The 18,757-nt window shown below is 38.9% G+C and overlaps 1 long non-coding RNA gene across 1 annotated transcript in view; it reads left to right on the top strand.

The window, feature by feature from the left end:
* LOC145513144 (uncharacterized) overlaps positions 1–17,370 on the top strand; it is a 117,390-nt gene extending 100,020 nt beyond the window's left edge. Inside the window, exons 3-6 of the long non-coding RNA XR_014059148.1 lie at positions 3,195–3,600; positions 10,242–10,391; positions 16,240–16,460; positions 17,175–17,370. This is a non-coding gene — a long non-coding RNA (uncharacterized LOC145513144). The remainder of the gene's footprint in view (positions 1–3,194; positions 3,601–10,241; positions 10,392–16,239; positions 16,461–17,174) is intronic.
* Positions 17,371–18,757: the final 1,387 nt, after the last annotated feature.

Raw genomic sequence — 18,757 nt, 5'->3', positions numbered from 1 at the left:
TATATTCAAAGGAAATGAAATCTGTATCTTAAAGAGGTATCTGCATCCTCATGTTCCTTCCAGCATTATTCACAATAGCCAAGATATGAAAACTACCTAAATAAATGAATAAATAAAATGTATATACAATGGAATGTTATTCAGCAATAAAGTAAAGAATTCCTTACATTTGTGGTGACATGGATGAACCTGGAGGACATTACGTCAAGTGTGATACACTAAAGACAGGAAGACAGATACTGCCTATTCTCACTTGTGTGCAATCGGAGAATGTGAACTCATAGAACTCAGAGAGTAGAATGGTGGCTGACAGGGTCTGGGGGTGGGAGGGAATGGGAAGTTGTTGGTCAAAGGGTACAAATTTTTCAGTTTTAAGATGAATAAATTCTGGAATCTAACGTACAGCATGTTGACTGTACTTGACAATATGGTATTGTATGCTTTACGTTGCTAAGATGGTAGATCTTAAATGTTCTTACCACACACACACAAAGATAACTATGTGTGGTGATGATGTGTGTAAATTAATGTGTTTTAACTTGATTATAATAATCATTTCACTATATATGTATATTAAATCATAATGTTTTACATCTTCAAAAAATCACATACTATTTAAATATATATATTTTTGTCAATCATATCTCAATAAACTAAAAAGTTAATTGAATCTCAAGATTAAAAATATATATATATTCCCAGGTAAAAATATTTTATTAGCTTTTAGTGATAAATTTCTTGGTAAAATAATATAGATCTCTAGCAAATTTACCATAAAAAATAAAAATTACTCTCTCATCTATATTATTGCTTTCAACATTAAACTTTTATCTTTTATGTTTGTAATTCCTAAGATTCAGTGGCAGTAGTGGTAGTGGTCACCTGAATTCATTATACATGGAGTTTTTCTCACCTAAGATGGGATCAGGTTATAGCTTGTGAATGAATTCATTCTTAGAAATAATTTTTTTGAGAAAGACATATGATCTTTGTTCATATGACTTTGTTGAAACAGGAGAAAACCTTAGTTCTTATTTCCTTGCTTTACAGATGAGGAATTGGAATAATTTATATGTAAGAGGTTTGTAAAAGGTAAGAGTGAATGAGAGAATCAGAATTTTGGTATCTCTCAATCAGGTGTCTCTGTAGCATGATTCCTCTCCAAAAGACTAAACCAAGAAATACTCAGAACAGACATGGGGTGGAAGCCTGATTCTGGTAATTACTACCCAAATTTGTGATTTCCAGAAAGTAGCAAAAGGAAAAAAATGAGGAAGGTGTATTATACTCAGCTACACTCCATTCAAGTATAAAGCCTAAAGCCAAACTGAGAGACTTTCAAGAAGTTTGGAATATTTTCCCTGTGAGCCTACCAGTATATACCATGGCATATATTTACTGTAAATATATATTTATTTGCATTTATATTATGAACATATAAATATAAATATATATTTACAGTAAGTCTACTAGAAGATCTACTCAAGGATGTAGATCCTTTTACAAGAAATGCAGGAGGAATGAATAATACCTGAAAATGCCTTCACAGAGAGAAAATCAGCAAAACCTATGAGGTGGAAATGCTACAGGAAAAGCGACTTGTTATATTCAACAAGTATGTTACCAACAGAAGAAGACGAAAAATAAGGGGGGGAAATGTAGATTAAAAAAGATGTGTCAGTTAATAGCAATGTGTGGCTCTAATTTGGCTCCTTTTTGAAAAAGTACGTGTAAAATTTATGAACCAATTGGAGAAATATGAATATTTGGATATTTGATGGTAAGTAATTATTATAAAAATGTCTTGACAAAGGTAGTATGGTTCTTTTGAAATAATGATGTTATGTTTTAAAAACTATATACTGAAATATTTATAGTATGTATATACTGAAATATATATTATTTACTGTATTAATATATAAAATATATTATAAAGATATAAATGCACATAAATATATATTTACAGTAAACATATACCAAAATATTTACAATCAAATAATGTGATGTCTGGGGATTTGCTTCTGAATATTTTAGAGGAGGAGGGAAATGGGTGGAGTATAAACGGAACAAGATTAGTCAAGTGTTAATAGTTGTGAAAGCTGGTGATTATCTGGGAATCTCATTCATACCATTCTTTCTATTTTTATATTAAATCGAACATTTTTGTACCAAAAATGAACCATAAACAGGACTTGTAGAGGTAGGAACATTTAACAGTGGAAAGCAGTGACAGGTCTTCCCCAGTGGCATGGTGGCTTGGAATCCTCCTGCCAATGTAGAGGACACAGATTCCATCCCTGGTCCAGGCAAATTTCACATTCCATGGAGCAACTAAGCCCGTGCACCATAACTGCTGAGCCCATACACCTCAGCTACTGAAGCCTGTGTGCCTAGAACCTCTGCTCCACAACAAGAGAAGCTGGTGCACCACCATGAAGGGTAGCCTCTGCTCATTGCAACTAGAAAAAGCCCATGTGTGGCAATGAAGACCCAGCACAGCCAAAAATAAATAAACAAATAAACAAAGCAGTGACAGATGGTCATCCAATGGGGGGATTATGAAACTATAAAATGACAAAAATGTTACCAGCAGAGTTATTAGACTTACACCACTTAGCAGAGGAGCTAATACACACCAGTGGTTCCTGAGGACATTATTGTTATTACCGGAGGGTCTAATAATTAATCTTACAAGCAAAGACACTTAATCATGTAGCAAGTGGTAAATTATGTTTTGCATGGTCTGTTTCAGAATGCAGTGCCTCAGTTAATACATTTTACAAACTTTTCATTAACATCTTGTCAAATTTGAGATGTCTCAGCACACAACATGATTTGATCCAGAGTCCCCACGCCACTTTGGCATATGTCTGTGGTGACATAGAGACCATGGAAGGGCACAGTGAAGCCCTCCATCAAGAGGACCTGCAGCTGACAGCATAGCTGATGGACAGCACCAGCTGCCACCAGTCTTGTTCCTCCACTGCCCTCATGCTGAGACCAGGCTTCTCCTGGGCTGCTTTCAGTCAAGACCTGACATGATGGAGACTACTAGTATTGGCACATTTTTGCTTAACACAAGATTCCTTTACCAAGCAACTTTTAATCAACCATTGGTCTGGTTGAAATGTCTCAAAACTGCTATGGAATAAGGCTCTTCCTACATAATCTGCCTTCCTTCTTTCTTTTCACAGGTGTTGTTCTGCACCATGGCCTGAAGGCTCTTCCTACCTGCTTCTGCTCCATCCCTCTCTACCCATCACAGGTCTACCCATGACTTGGCTTCTGCTTCCAGGAAGAATAAACAAGACAGAGAGAGATGTACACTGGCAGCATGGATTAAGGACAGCCCTACACTTGGTTACCTTGCATTGGGTCTCTCAGGGTCTTGGGTCTCTCAGGGTCATTGGGTCTCTCTTTTCTACTTCAGGAAGGCAGTAGGGAGCTAAATCAGCAGTAAATTATCAAGTCCAGTTTTCAAAGTCTGATTCTTGATGAGTCTGGCCCAGGAACACTGAAATCTGGCTTTGGACTTAAGCATGCAATTAACTCTCATCATGGCCTTCTCATATTTGGAATTTATCACTTTCTCATAGGAAGGTATTTTTTTTTTCCTTGGGACACTAAAGTCCATCTTGAATGATATAATTCTTTAATACCTGCAAGTTTCATATCTTTAATTAATCAGTAGAGAAAAAAATAGTTCATAAACAGATAAATAAGTATCTATTTCTGGAATGAGGATGCTACTTGTCTCCAGCGTATTTTAGCAATATAGTTTTTTTTTAAATAAATTTATTTATTTTAGTTGGGGGCTAATTACTTTACAATATTATAATAGTTTTTGCCATACATTGACATGAATCAGCCATGGGTTTACATGTGTTCCCATCCTGGACACCCCACCCACCTCCCTCCCCATCCCATCCCTCTGGGTCATCCCATTGCCCCGGTCCTGAGCATTTGTCTCATGCATCGAACATGGAATGGTGTTGTATTTCACATATGACAATATACATGTTTCAATGCTACTCTCCCAGAACGTCCCACCCTCACCTTCTCCCTCAGAGTCCATAAGATTGTTCTATGCATCTGTGTCTCTTATTCTGTCTCGCATATAGGGTTATCATTACCATCTTTCAAATTACATATATATGCATTAGTATACTGTATTGGTGTTTTTCTTTCTGGCTTACTTCACTCTGTATAATGGGCTCCAGTTTCATCCATCTCAGTAGAACCGATTCAAATGTATTTTTTTTAATGGCTGAGTAATATTCCATTGTGTATATGTACCACAGCTTCCTTATCCATTCGTCTGCTGATGGACATCTAGGTTGCTTCCATGTCCTGGCTATTGTAAATAGTGCTGCGATGAACATTGGGGTACACGTGTCTCTTTCAATTCTGGTTTCCTCGGTGTGTATGCCCAGCAGTGGCATTGCTGGGTCATACGGCAGTTCTATTCCCAGTTTTTTAAGGAATCTCCACACTGTTCTCCATAGTGGCTGTACTAGTTTGCATTCCCACCAACAGTGTAAGAGGGTTCCCTTTTCTCCACACCCTAGAAGCATTTATTGCTTCTAGACTTTTGAATAGCAGCCATTCTGACTGGTGTGAAATGATACCTCATTGTGGTTTTGATTTGCATTTCTCTAATAATGAGTGATGTTGAGCATCTTTTCATGTGTTTGTTAGCCATCTGTATGTCTTCTTTGGAGAAATGTCTGTTTAGTTCTTTGGCCCATTTTTTGATTGGGTCGTTTATTTTTCTGGAATTCAGCTGCAGAATTTGCTTGTATATTGTTGAGATTAATTGTTTGCCTGTTGCTTCGTTTGCTATTATTTTCTCCCATTCTGAAGGCTGTCTTTTCACCTTGCTTATAGTTTCCTTCGTTGTGCAAAAGCTTTTAATTTTAATTAGGTCCCATTTGTTTATTTTTGCTTTTATTTCCAATATTCTGGGAGGTGGGTCATGGAGGATCCTGCTGTGATTTATGTCGGAGAGTGTTTTGCCTATGTTTTCCTCTAGAAGTTTTATAGTTTCTGGTCTTACGTTTAGAGCTTTAATCCATTTTGAGTTTACTTTTGTGTATGGTGTTAGGAAGTGTTCTAGTTTCATTCTTTTACAAGTGGTTGACCAGTTTTCCCAGCACCACTTGTTAAAGAGATTGTCTTTTCTCCATTGTATATTCTTGCCTCCTTTGTCGAAGATAAGGTGTCCATAGGTGCGTGGGTTTATCTCTGGGCTTTCTATTTTGTTCCATTGATCTATATTTCTATCTTTGTGCCAGTACCATACTGTCTTGATGACTGTGGCTTTGTAGTAGAGCCTGAAGTCAGGCAGGTTGATTCCTCCAGTTCCATTCTTCTTCCTCAAGATTGCTTTGGCTATTCGAGGTTTCTTATATTTCCATACAAATTGTGAGATGACTTGTTCTAGTTCTGTGAAAAATACCATTGGTAGCTTGATAGGGATTGCATTGAATCTATAGATTGCTTTGGGTAGTATACTCATTTTCACTATATTAATTCTTCCAATCCATGAACACGGTATATTTCTCCATCTGTTTGTGTCCTCTTTGATTTCTTTCATCAGTGTTTTATAGTTTTCTATGTGTAAGTCTTTTGTTTCTTTAGGTAGATATATTCCTAAGTATTTTATTCTTTTTGTTGCAATGGTGAATGGTATTGTTTCCTTAATTTCTCTTTCTGTTTTCTCATTATTGGAGTATAGGAATGCTAGGGATTTCTGTGTGTTAATTTTATATCCTGCAACTTTACTATATTCATTGATTAGCTCTAGTAATTTTCTAGTAGAGTCTTTAGGGTTTTCTATGTAGAGGATCATGTCATCTGCAAACAGTGAGAGTTTTACTTCTTCTTTTCCTATCTGTATTCCTTTTTTTTCTTTTTCTGTTCTGATTGCTGTGGCCAAAACTTCCAAAACTATGTTGAATAGTAGTGGTGAAAGTGGGCATCCTTGCCTTGTTCCTGACTTTAGGGTAAATGCTTTTAATTTTTCACCATTGAGGATAATGTTTGCTGTGGGTTTGTCATATATAGCTTTTATTATGTTGAGGTATGTTCCTTCTATTCCTTCTTTCTGGAGGGTTTTTATCATAAATGGATGCTGAATTCTGTCAAAGGCTTTTTGTGCATCTATTGAGATAATCATATGGTTTTTATCTTTCAATCTGTTAATGTGGTGTATTACATTGATTGATTAGCAGATATTAAAAAAAACCTTGCATTCCTGGGATAAAGCCCACTTGGTCATGATGTATGATCTTTTTAATATGATGTTGGATTCTGTTTGCTAGAATTTTATTAAGGATTTTTGCATCTATGTTCATCAGTGATATTGGCCTGTAGTTTTCTTTTTTTGTGACATCTTTGTCTGGTTTTGGAATTAGGGTGATGGTGGCCTCATAAAATGAGTTTGGAAGTTTACCATCTTCTGCAATTTTCTGGAAGAGTTTGAGTAGGATAGGTGTTAACTCTTCTCTAAATTTTTGGTAGAATTCCGCTGTGAAGCCTTCTGGTCCTGGGCTTTTGTTTGCTGGAAGATTTCTGATTACAGTTTCGATTTCCGTGCTTGTGATGGGTCTGTTAAGATCTTCTATTTCTTCCTGGTTCAGTTTTGGAAAGTTATACTTTTCTAAGAATTTGTCCATTTCTTCCAAGTTGTCCATTTTATTGGCATATAGCTGTTGGTAGTAGTCTCTTATGATCCTTTGTATTTCTGTGGAGTCTGTTGTGATCTCTCCATTTTCATTTCTAATTTTGTTGATCTGATTCTTCTCCCTTTGTTTCTTGATGAGTCTGGCTAATGGCTTGTCAATTTTGTTCATCTTCTCGAAAAACCAGCTTTTAGTTTTGTTGATTTTTGCTATGGTCTCTTTTGTTTCTTTTGCATTTATTTCTGCCCTAATTTTTAAGATTTCTTTCCTTCTACTGACCCTGGGGTTCTTCATTTCTTCCTTCTCTAGTTGCTTTAGGTGTAGAGTTAGTTGATTTATTTGATTTTTTTCTTGTTTCTTGAGGTACGCCTGTATTGCTATGAACCTTCCCCTTAGTATTGCTTTTACAGTGTCCCATAGGTTTTGGGTTTTCGTGTTTTCATTTTCATTCATTTCTATGCATAATTTTATTTCTTTTTTGATTTCTTCTGTGATTTGTTGGTTTAATTCATCCCCATGCAGTTCATTTCACCCCTTTCAAGGTGGGCCTATCCCTCAATGGTGGTGATGAGATTTCAGGGTCTTTTCAATTTTGGATTCTTAGTACACTTGGTCAGCTTTTATTAATTGTTTTGTTCAGCTCCATATCTTTTCTTCCCTCTATATTGCTTTTCTTGACCAGAGTTTGCACACAGGTGAGAGGCAAGCACTGTGTAGCCTGCTACATGTTCTATCATTCCTTAATATATCACAGCAGGACATCTCTCTCTCTTTTTCTTTGCACTACGCTGTACAGCTTGCAGGATCTTAGTTCCCTAACCAGGGATTGAGCCTGGGCCCACAGCAGTGGAAGTATGGAGTCCTAACCGTTGGACTGTTAGTGAATTTCCCCAGCAGCACACCTCTTACCTTAGCAGTCTGGGTCATGAAAACATTTTAGTTTTCTTTCCCTAATGTTGGTCAGTGGTGCCAATGTAAAAATGAGGTGGGAATTGACTGTTCATTCATTCATTCATTTGTTTATTCACAAGTTTCCTGAATGCTAACATATACCAGACTTGGAGCTCAGGACTGACACCACAGTCTGGAGTAGACACATATTGAACAGTTTTAATCACACACAAAGAAACTAATCCATACATGGGTTATGTATGGAATAGTTCTTAAAATTTTTGTTTGCTCTGACATAGATGCAAACTTCCATTTTAAAACACAGTTTGGCTTTTGGTAGTTTTCATTGAGGCTCAAATCAGGAATGTATGAAATGTAATTTCATCCATAAATGTATCCCTTAGTCCTAAAGGCCTTTTCACCAAGAGTGAGTATTCTTCATAGGCAGAATTGCCAGATAGAGAGAAAAATATAGTTTAAGTATATCTTTTGAAACATTTGAGAGCTGCTCATATTAAAAATCTACTTGTTTTTCTAAGATTCAGTTTAATGGGGCATCCTGTATGTAGCTGGTACACCTGTGTTTTTTTTTTTTTTTTTTTTTGGGAGAAGTTGAAAATACCTATTTATTCAAGCATTTTCATTCTTTATTGCTTTCTTTTAAAAAAATTTTTAGTTGAAGGATAATTGCTTTGGTACTCCTATTCTTACAGAAATTAAAAATGAAACTGAAATTGTGTTTTTCATAAGTGGTCAGAAAACAAGGAGACAGATACTCTAGTTAAGAATTTGGTGTTTCTAAAGGTTTCCTTTATCCATGTTCTTGCTCACACTTGTGCGAGCTACTGTTCATGATAATATGTATTGACCAGACTCTGTTAACCTGTGGAAGAGTTTTGTTGATGTGAGAATTTAAATATGTTCAATTCATAAGAATTCTTTTCTTTATTTGAATACCCCAACCATAGGCCAAATCCAACATGTTGTATAGTATTTGGTATATATTATATGAGGATTAAATACATCATTATGTTAGAAGTTACATTCAAACTCAAAGATTCAGATTTCTTGAATGATTATCTGCAGAGGCCTTCTGTCCAAGTCCACAGACCAATATTCACTGGAAGAAGTTCAGTGACATAGAAGAAAGGACACTGGGAATTGGGATATTATATCCTGATCTTGGCATTGCCCTGGGAAAGTGACATCAATCTTGTGTCTCTGTTTCTTAATCTGTTAAATGAGGCAATTGTACTACATCTGCATTTCTCAAGGTGCTCTAAGAATTGTCTCTGTAACAGTGCTTCTGGGGTCAGTTCAGTTCAGTTGCTCAGTCGTGTCTGACTCTTTGTGACCCCATGGATTGCAACATGCCAGGCCTCCCTGTCTGTCACCAACTCCCGGAGTTTACTCAAACTCATGTCCATTGAGTTGGTGATGCCATCCAACCATCTCATCCTCTGTCATCCCCTTCTCCTCCTGCCCTCAATCTTTCCCAGCATCAGGGTCTTCTCCAATGAGTCAGTTCTTCGCATCAGGTGGCCAAAGTATTGGAGTTTCAGCTTCAACATCAGTCCTTCCAATGAACACCCAGGACTGATCTCCTTTAGGATGGACTAGGTGGATCTCCTTGCAGTCCAAGGGACTCTCAAGAGTCTTCTCCAGCACCACAGTTCAAAAGCCTCAATTCTTCGGTGCTCAGCTTTCTTTATAGTCCAATTCTCACATCCATACATGACTACTGGAAAAACCATAGCTTTGACTGGATGGACCTTTTACGGCAAAGTAATGTCTCTGCTTTTTAATATGCTGTCTAGGTTGGTCATAGCTTTTCTTCCAAGGAGCAAGCGTCTTTTAATTTCATGGCTGCAGTCACCAACTGCAGTGATTTTGGAGCCCCCAAAAATAAAGTCTGTCACTGTTTCCACCGTTTCCCCATCTATTTGCCATGAAGTGATGGGACTGGATGCCATGATCTTAGTTTTCTGAATGTTGAATTTTAAGCCAGTTTTTCACTCTCTTCTTTCACTTTCATCAAGAGGCTCTTTAGTTCCTCTTCACTTTCTGACATAAGGGTGGTGTCATCTGCATATCTGAAGTTACTGATATTTCTCCTGGCAATCTTGATTCCAGACGGTGCTTCATCCAGCTGGGCATTTCACATGATGTACTCTGCATATAAGTTAAATAAACAGGGTGACAATATATAGCCTTCACATACTCCTTTCCCGATTGGGAAAGTCAAGAAAGTTGTAAAAAAAAAACTATACTCCATGGAGTATTCAAACTAAAATATTAAAGTTTATGTATATAATACCTGGGGCTTCCCTGGTGGCTCAGACAGTAAAGAACCTGCCTGCGATGCAGGAGACCTGGGTTTGATCCCTGGGTCGGGAAGATCCCCTGGAGTAGGAAATGACAACCCACTCCAGTATTCTTGCCTGGAGAATTCCATGGACTGAGGAGCCTAGCGAGCTGCAGTCCATGGGGTTGCAAAGAGTCAGACATAATTAAGCGACTAACACTTTCACATATAATACCTATGTATGAATAGATCACATTGTATATTATATGTATAAAATTTAATATGATAAATATTAAAGTTTATATAATACTTATTATATGTTCTATTAATATTATAAAAATGTATGAAACTATACATTTTAGCAACAGTGAGGCTCTGAGAAGTATGCAGCGTTCAAAAAACAACAAACCACAGACCGTGTAAAGTTTGCATTTGGCAAACTTTTTGACTACAAACTCTCTTCTGAGAAAGCTGTTCACATCACACGGGCTACCTGGAGGACACTGGATTTGGTGAGTGTAACAAATATCCTCTCCAGCTCTAACAGGTTATGGGTATCCACAGAAAGATCTGGCTTTGATGAAATGTATCTAGGGCTCATATTTCAGGAGGCTGAGCTGTTTGACTCAAACTGTGCAAACAGTGAGGAGACCTGGAATATTCAGAGTACACAGCGAATATAGGGAGGCTGGTGAGCCTCCTTTTGTTTTACTCATAGATGACATTGACAGCCTGGCCAGAATCTTCTCTGACCGTGAGGAAGTCTGCATCAATTCAGGTGTAAGCTGTCCTTTCCAATTTTATTTCGATTCTTTGATTTGATGAGGGTGTTGTCATGGGAAGTTCTGTGTTGAAACAGAGAGAGGACACAATTTAAATTTTCCCAAGGAGTAGTGGCTCCCTGTTCTCAGTTTTCAACTCCTGTTACATTCTCCTTTGAGCTCTCTCTTCGTACCTTGTTGGGGTCTCAAATTTAAAATGTCACTTTTATTCCTATGATTTTGATTTTCTAGTTTAGGGTATTTTCTCAACTCATATTTATGTCATGGAAGAGTTTAAAAAACTGAGATCTTTATTTTGTGGTCAAAATCTTTCTCTCCCTTAGGTCTTCTGGCTCTTGGCAGAAAATCATCAATTTTTTAAGTCATTCATGTGGCTTCTGAGAAATGGGGCTGCTGTGATTGATCTCTTGGCTGCAAAATAGAGTCTGCTCGAAACATGGTAGAGACATGAGGAAGCCTGAGCATTCAGATGGTCTTGTGAGCTGAATTCTCATGTGTTGAGGTCTCCTAAAAATTTATGTGTTGAAGTCTTTAACCCCCTAATGCCTCAGAATGTGACTTTACTGGAGATTTTTTTTAAAATTTGTTGTTGTTCAGTTGCAGGGTCATGTCTGACTCTGCAGCCCCATGGACTGCAGCATACCAAGCTTCCTTGTTCTTCACTATCTCCCAGAGTTTGCTCAAACTCATGTCCAGTGGGTCAGTGATGCTATCTAACCATCTTATCCTCTGCCACCCTCTTCTCCTTTCACCCTTAATCTTTCCCAGCATCAGGGTCTTTTCCAGTGAATCGACTCTTTGCTTCAGATGGCCAAATTCTTGGAGCTTCAGCTTCAGCATCCATTCTTCCAATAAATATTCAGGGTTGATTTCCTTTGGGATTGACTGGTTTGATCTCCTTGCTGTCCAAGGGACTCTCAAGAATCGTCTCCAGCACCACAATTCTAAAGCATTAATTCTTTGGTGCTCAGCCTTCTTTATGGTCTAACTCTCACATGTGTACATGACTAATGGAAAAACCATAGCTTGGACTATATGGACCTTTGCAGGCAAAGTGAAGTCTTTGCTTTTTAATAGACCATTTAAAAAGTCTTTATTGAATTTGTTACAATATTGCTTCTGTTTTTTTTTTTTTTTTTTTTTTTGGCTACAAGCATGGTGGGATCTCGGCTCCCTGATCAGGGATCAAACCCATACCCCCTGCATTGGAAGGTGAAGTCCTAACTGCTGAACTGCCAGGGAAGTCCTGAGATGGGGGTTTTAAAAGAGGTAATTAAGTTAAAATGAGGTCATTCCCAACAGAAGAAGCAGAGAGTAGGATGCAGACACATATAGAGTGAAGCCCATTTGACAACACAGGGAGAAGGTGGCATCTACAAGCCAAGGAGAGGGGCCTCAGAAGAATGAACCCTGCTGACACCTTGATTTCGGACTTCTAGCCTCCAGAGTTGTGAGAAAAACTTCTTTGTTGAAGCCACAGAACCTGTGGTATTTGTGAATGCAGCACACAGAAATGAAGCAGACTCTCATCACTTCCCACACAGAGGGGAGACTGTTGCCTATGAATGTAATCAGTTCAGTTCAGTACAGTTCAGTCACTCAGTCATGTCTGACTCTTTGCGACCCCACGAACTGCAGCATGCCAGGTCTCCCTGTCCATCACCAACTCCTGGAGTTTACCCAAACTAATGTCCATCGAGTCAGTGATGCCATCCAGCCATCTCATCCTCTGTCGTCCCCTTCTCCTCCTGCCCCCAATCCTTCCCAGCATTAGGGACTTTTCCAATGACTCAACTCTTTGCATGAGGTGGCCAAAGTATTGGAGTTTCAGCTTCAACATCAGTCCTTCCAATGAATGTTCTGGGTTGATTTCCTTTAGGATGGACTGGTTGGATCTCCTTGCAGTCCAAGGGACTCTCAAGAGTCTTCTCCAACACCACAGCTCAAAAGCATCTATTCTTTGGTGCTCAGCTTTCTTCACAGTCCAACTCTCACATCCATACATGACTACTGGAAAAACCATAGCCTTGACTAGATGGACCTTTGTTGGCAAAGTAATGTCTCTGCTTTTTAATATGCTATCTAGGTTGGTCTTTTTTTCTTGGGGATGGTTTTGATTCCTGTCTCCTGTACAATGTCACGAACCTCCATCCATAGTTCATCAGGTGTTCTGTCTATCAGATCTAGTCCTTTAAATCTATTTCTCACTTATACTGTATACTCATAAGGGATTTGATTTAGGTCATACCTGAATGGTCTAGTGGTTTTCTCCACTTTCTTCAATTTCAGTCTGAATTTGGCAATAAGGAGTTCATGATCTGAGCCACAGTCAGCTCCCAGTCTTGTTTTTGCTGACTGTATAGAGCTTCTCCATCTTTGGCTGCAAAGAATATAATCAATCTGATTTCGATGTTGACCATCTGGTGATGTCCATGTGTAGAGTCTTCTCTTGTGTTGTTGGAAGAGGGTGTTTGCTATGACCTGTGCGTTCTCTTGGAAAAACTCTATTAGCCTTTGCCCTGCTTCATTCTGTACTCCAAGGCTAAATTTGCCTGTTATTCCAGGTGTTTCTTGACTTCCTACTTTTGCATTCCAGTCCCTATAATGAAAAGGACATCTTTTTTGGGTGTTAGTTCTAGAAGGTCTTGTAGGTCTTCATAGAACTGTTCAACTTCAGCTTTTTCAGCATTACTGGTCGGGGCATAGACTTGAATTACCGTGATATTGAATGGTTTGCCTTGAAAATGAACGGAGACCATTCTGTTGTTTTTGAGATTGCATCCAAGTACTGCACTTCAATCTCTCTTGTTGAGTATGATGGCTACTCCATTTCTTCTAAGGAATTCCTGCCCACAGTAGTTTCCTGGTCTCCAAAGTCACTGCAGATGGTGACTGCAGCCATGAAATTAAAAGATGCTTACTCCTTGGAAGGAAAGTTATGACCAACCTAGATAGCATATTAAAAAGCAGAGACATTACTTTGCCAACAAAAGTCCATCTAGTCAAGGCTATGGTTTTTCCAGTAGTCATGTATGGATGTGAGAGTTGGACTATAAAGAAAGCTGAGCGTCGAAGAATTGATGCTTTTGAACTGTGGTGTTGGAGAAGACTCTTGAGAGTCCCTTGGACTGCAAGGAGATCCAACCAGTCCATCCTAAAGGAAATCAACCCAGAATATTCATTGGAAGGACTGATGTTGAAGTTGAAACTCCAATACTTTGGCCACCTGATGTGAAGAGCTGACTCACTGGAAAAGACCCTGATGCTGGGAAAGATTGAGGGCAGGAGGAGAAGGGGACGACAGAGGATGAGATGGCTGGATGGCATCACTGACTCGATGGACATGGGTTTGCGTGGACTTAGGGAGTTAGTGATGGACAGGGAGGCCTGGCGTGGTGCGGTTCATGGGGTCGCAAAGAACCAGACACGACTGAGTGACTGAACTGACTGACTGACTAGGTTGGTCATAACTTTCCTTCCAAGGAGTAAGCGTCTTTTAATTTCATGGCTGCAATCACCATCTGTAGTCATTTTGGAGCCCCCAAAAATAAAGTCTGACACTGTTTCCCCATCCATTTCCCATGAAGTGATGGGACCAGATGCCATGATCTTAGTTTTCTGAATGTTGAGCTTTAAGCCAACTTTTCCACTCTCCTCTCTCACCTTCATCAAGAGGCTTTTTAGTTCCTCTTCATTTTCTGCCATAACGGTGGTGTCATGTGCATATCTGAGTTTATTGATATTTCTCCCGGCAATCTTGATTCCGGTTTCTGCTTCTTCCAGCCCAGGGTTTCTCATGACGTACTCTGCACATAAGTTAAATAAGCAGGGTGACAACATACAGCCTTGACGAACTCCTTTTCCTGTTTGGAATCAGTCTGTTGTTCCATGTTCAGTTCTAACTGTTGCTTCCTGACCTGCATACAGGTTTCTCAAGAGGCAGGTCAGGTGTTCTGGTATGCCGATGTCTTTCAGAATTTTCCCACAGTTTATTGTGATCCACACAGTCAAAGGCTTTGGCATAGTCAATAAAGCAGAAATAGATGTTTTTCTGGAACCCTCTTGCTTTTTCGTTGATCCATTGGATGTTGGCAATTTGATCTCTGGTTCCTCTGCCTTTTCTAAAACCAGCTTGAACATCTGGAAGTTCACAGTTCATGTATTGCTGAAGCCTGGCTTGGAGAATTTTGAGCATTACTTTACTAGCTGTGAGATGAGTGCAATTGTGCTGTAGTTTGTGCATTCTTTGGCATTGCTCTTCTTTGGGATTGGGATGAAAACTGAACTTTTCCAGTCCTGTGGCCACTGCTGAGTTTTCCAGATTTGCTGGCATATTGAGTGCAGCACTTTCACAGCATCATCTTTCAGGATTTGAAATAGCTCAACTGGAATTCCATCACCTCCACTAGCTTTGTTCATAGTGATGCTTTCTAAGGCCCACTTGACTTCACATTCCAGGATGTCTGGCTCTAGGTGAGTGATCACACCATCGTGATTATCTGGGTTGTGAAGATCTTTTTTGTACAGTTCTTCTGTGTATTCTTGCCACCTCTTCTTAATATCTTCTGCTTCTGTTAGGTCCATACCGTTTCTGTCCTTTATTGAGCCCATCTTTGCATGAAATGTTCCCTTGGTATCTCTAGTTTTCTTGAAGAGATCTCTAGTCCTTCCCAATCTGTTGTTTTCCTCTATTTCTTTGCACTGATCGCTGAGGAAGGCTTTCTTGTCTCTCCTTGCTGTTCTTTGGAACTCTGCATTCAAATGGAATATCTTTCCTTTCCTCCTTTGCTTTTTGCTTCTCTTCTTTTCCCAGCTATTTGTAGGCCTCCTCAGACAGCCATTTTGCTTTTTTTCATTTCTTTTCCACGGGGATGGTCTTGATCCCTGTCTCCTGTACAATGTCATGAACCTCTGTCCGTAGTTCATCAGGCACTCTGTGTATCGGATCTAGCCCCTTAAATCTATTTCTCAGTTCCACTGTATAATCATAAGGGATTTGATTTAGGTCATACCTGAATGGTCTAGTGGTTTTCCCTACTTTCTTCAGTTTAAGTCTGAATTTGGCAATAAGAAGTTCATGATCTGAGCCACAGTCTGCTCCTGGTCTTGTTTTTGCTGACTGTAGAGAGCTTCTCCATCTTTGGCTGCAAAGAATATAATCAATCTGATTTCGGTGTTGACCATCTGGTGATGTCCATGTGTACAGTCTTCTCTTGTGTTGTTGGAAGAGGGTGTTTGCTATGACCAGTGCGTTCCCTTGGCAAAACTCTATTAGCCTTTGCCCTGCTTCATTCTGTACTCCAAGGCCAAATTTTCCTTGGAATAACAATTCCAGGTGTTTCTTGGCTTCCTACTTTTGCATTCCTGTCCCCTGTAATGAAAAGGACATCTTTTTCGGGTGTTAGTTCTAAAAGGTCTTGTTTTCGTCAAGGAAATGTTCAGCTGGCTTCTCAGTTTCTCTACTGAGATAATGATGTTGGTGGTATCTTTAGCATGCTTCCTGGAAGAATGATCAGTGAATAAGTAATTAACTTGATAAAGAAAGAGCATCCAAATAAATGGGTGTTTCTTTTCACAGATGCCATCCATTGCCCGTGGGAACAGTTCTTCTTGTCCCTTTTCAGACAAAGGAATATCATAGAGACAAAGTTGAAAACTCCTTCTCCATGTGAAGGAGCTTTGGTTCAGCTGGAGAGCTAAACTCTCACCTCTGTATGAAATTGGAATTGGCTGTGAGTGATTATAAAGGAAAATCTATTGTCACTGAAGTATCTTATTTGCAACAAAAGACAAGAACAGGTATTTCTTAGTGTCACTGTGTTCTAGTATGTGATCTTTATGCTTGGGCTCCTGATTGCTTTCCTGTGCCTTGTTAAATTTATTGCTTTTCTGGATCCTGTAAAGAAAAGTTGCTTTAAAAAACTATAAACTCTGGGCAGCACAATGACAAACTCCTGTATACGTTTTTACCTTTTCTCCTGAACCCACTGAATTTGTGCATTAGAAAATTATCATTATATGTTAAAAGTTATATAGCCCAGTGGCTGAGATGGTAAAGAATCTGCCTGCAGTGCAGGAGACCTGAGTTCGATCACTGAATTGAAATGATCCCCTGGAGAAGGGAATGGCTACCTACTCCAGTATTCTTGCCTGGAGAATTCCATGGTCAGAGGAAACTGGTGGGCTACAGTCCTTGGGGTCGGAAACAGTCAGAGAGGACTGAGCAACTAACACTTTCACTTTCTTTCATATTGAAAATTGCCATCCTCCTCTTTTTGCCTAAACATGTTTAGTTTCTTATTTGAATTACCTTTATATCTTTGTTTCAGAATTTTATTTAATTTGAATTCATATTAAACCTTTAATCAAATACAGAAATGATTCTTTCCCCTTGATCTAATGTTACAAAGAACTTGTCTTTGCATATAGGAATCACCCATGTTAATTGTAGTTTTATCTAGATCTGAGTCTTTGTCTCCATTGTTATTTTTATTCATATATCTATCCATCCAGGAACAAAGAAAATGCAATACAATGCAATATCAAAACTTCAAAACAGGGACTTCCCTGGTGGTCCAGTGGCTAAGACTCTACGATCCCAATCGGGGCCTGGGTTTGATCCCTGCTCAGGGAACTAGATCCTGCATGCCACAACTAAGACCCAGGGCAGCCAAATAAATTAAAAAAACAAAAACAAACAAAAAAAAACTTCTAAGGAAGACAAAACACATGTTTACAGGTAAAGTATCTTACAAAAATTCTAGGGTTGGGTGAAAATTCTGCTTCCAAACCTCCTAGCAAACCCAGTAAGAAAACAAACACATTTGTTTTCAAATTGTAAGTGAAGGAAAAAAACAAGTATTTATTAACTGTATGACCTTGGGCAAGTTTAGTAATCACTCTGTGCCTCTGTTTCTTCATTAGCTTAATAAGAATGATAGAAGTAACTTCCTTATATAGGCATGTTATGAGGAGTAAATCAAATGTGCCAGTATTGGTAAAGCATTTAAAACAGTTGCCGGTACAAGGTAAGCACTATTTCAGTGTTTTTAAAATAAAAAATAGAATAAATGCTAAGGAAAATTCTCAAGGAATGTAAAGTTTCACCCAGTATCTAATTTTAAAGGATAGTTCTCATTGGGAGCTTCACCTTATCAATAGGAGAGTAAGGGAGGCAAGGTAAAAATGTTCTCTTATGACTCCTCTGTTGCAAACACATTTATGGGATTCGTGGAATGTTTTCTTGACTCATCCCTCAGTAAGCAGCAAGGACAGAACGTTGAACTCAGGAAAAGCAATTTTGCAGCAGGCCAGGATAATATGTTCTGAACCTGCAATGTTCTGATGATTGGGCTTTAGCTCTAGATTATTAAGAAATGGATGGGCTCATTTCCTTCAAATAACCCTTCATAAATATCTCTTATCTTATCTGGGCATTTTATAAGCAGTGCAGTGGAAGCATGGAGTTATAGTGTCTGCTAGGGCTTCCCATGAAAGTACTGCATCCCGTTGATATAAAGCCAGGGAGTCAGCATAGCATTTACTGGTTAATAGCAGACACACCTGCTTTATGTTACTGGCAATGCCAGTGGCTGGCCTGTGACTCTGGGCCAGTTATTTCACTTCTTAGGGTCGTTGGTTTTACCATGTGAGCCATTGTAACCTCACAATAGTGCTTTGAGAATGAAGTAGATGGAGAACATGTAGCATTAACATGATGAGTGATTACTTAGGAGTGATGACAAATAGGAATTTTGACTTTTTCTAGTTTGGTGACTGTACAGAGCCTCAGGCACTTCATCTGCAAATAGGGAAAGTAATAGCATTTTTCTTATGTGGCTGTTGCAAAGATGAAATGCAGGAGCAAAACACAGTGATTGACGTTTATTTATTGCTTAATAAAGGTTACCTGTATACTTTATTCAATCTTCTACTAAATATGCACGTTCTACTCTCTAATTGAAGTGTGTGCTAGTCCCTCAGACGTGTCTGACTCTGTGCAACCCCATAGACTGAAGCTCGCCAGGCTCCTCTGTCCATGGGGTTCTCCAGACAAGCATACTGGAGTGGGTTGCCATTCCCTCCTCCAGGCTAAT

Source organism: Giraffa tippelskirchi, chromosome 7 (assembly GCF_054371585.1).
Source record: "Giraffa tippelskirchi isolate mGirTip1 chromosome 7, T2T-mGirTip1v1.2.pri, whole genome shotgun sequence".
NCBI lineage: Eukaryota > Metazoa > Chordata > Mammalia > Artiodactyla > Giraffidae > Giraffa > Giraffa tippelskirchi.
This window is presented reverse-complemented; position numbering and strand designations above follow the sequence as displayed.